Here is a 1,298-nt window from a genome sequence, read left to right on the forward strand (position 1 = left end):
CTTCAACATGTTTGTATTACAACAATGGATCTCTGGTGCCCCCTCTGGTCAGCAGAAGAACTGCCAGCCTGACGCATCCCCAGGACAAGAAGTGAGAAGAAATGTCTCCCGATCGGAGATCAAGCAGCAAAATAAGAGGAATTTTCCTCATTCCGTGCTTTAGCCATAAAAAAAACATTTTTAATATATTGTTTATTCAGAAATTAAAGCAAATGCCACAAATTGTGATCCCTATACAGAGGAAGTCACCAATGCAGAGTTCCTTCTGGCTGCACGATGGATGGCAGTAGTATCCCCCTCCCCCCCCATACAGGTACAAGAAGTACTGCCAACGGACAACTGAGAAGAGAATTCATCGGTTTGCTTCAATGTTTTCAGAACGACGACTTCACACGCAGAATTTATAGATATATGAATGGGAATACAAGAGAAATATGGGGTGTTGGAGGGAAATGGTGTGTGTGTGTGTGTGGGCGGGGGGGAATAAATCACCATTTTAAGGGGCTGGGAAAGAATTGTATCATTTGCAATGACAATATGAATATTTTTGGGCTAGTCCAAACTTTTAAAGATGAATATACACACACACTATATACATTATATATAATACACACACACACACACACACACACACACACTATAATCCAACAGAAATAGCAATCAAAAATGTTTACACTACATGAACATAAAGTTTCACAATTTCTCTAAAAACAAGACCGTAGAGCGCACCCGGCCTCACACGGGGGCAGATATGAAGATTTGGGGGATATTTTGCACACAATGGCCCGGAGTCAAGCAGCACTTAGTCCATTCTGCCCAACATGTGGCCCAAACTCTGCCTACCTGTCCCCTTCCCCTGTATAGAGACGAAAGAACACTCAAACATGACAGGTACTCACACTCTTCAAGCCCCAACTGATAGGCCAAATTCTGAAGCCCGCGAACCTTCTCCATGAGATTAGTGATGGTTAGACTGCCCAATTCTGGAGAGAAAAACACAACAACAGGCTGTAGATAGAAAGCCAAAACCTTCATTTCTAATACCACTTTAAATGAATCCCCCAGCTAACCCGGCCCCCCAAACTGGGTTCCCGCCAGTGGCCGCCCCCCCAAACTGGGGTCCCGCCAGTGGCAGCCCCCGCACTAAGACATGTATCTAAAACCTCTGTTTTTAACCTTAGCGGTGAGACAAGTTTTTTTGCATGCTGGCTGGTGATTGTGCTGGGAAACTTTTTGCTGTATAAAGCCCTTCCATGTGCACGATGTGACGAGTGCGTTTGCCATTTGTTTTGCTTGAC

At 44.5% G+C, this 1,298-nt stretch overlaps 1 protein-coding gene across 1 annotated transcript in view; it reads right to left on the reverse strand.

Annotated features, from left to right (window-relative positions):
• LIN52 (lin-52 DREAM MuvB core complex component) overlaps positions 1–1,298 on the reverse strand; it is a 6,941-nt gene that overhangs the window by 754 nt on the left and 4,889 nt on the right. The gene's annotated exons all lie outside the window — the stretch shown is intronic.

This window comes from Nanorana parkeri, unplaced genomic scaffold (assembly GCF_000935625.1).
Source record: "Nanorana parkeri isolate BGI_ZX_2015 unplaced genomic scaffold, ASM93562v1 scaffold4406, whole genome shotgun sequence".
In the NCBI taxonomy this organism is placed as follows: Eukaryota; Metazoa; Chordata; class Amphibia; order Anura; family Dicroglossidae; genus Nanorana; species Nanorana parkeri.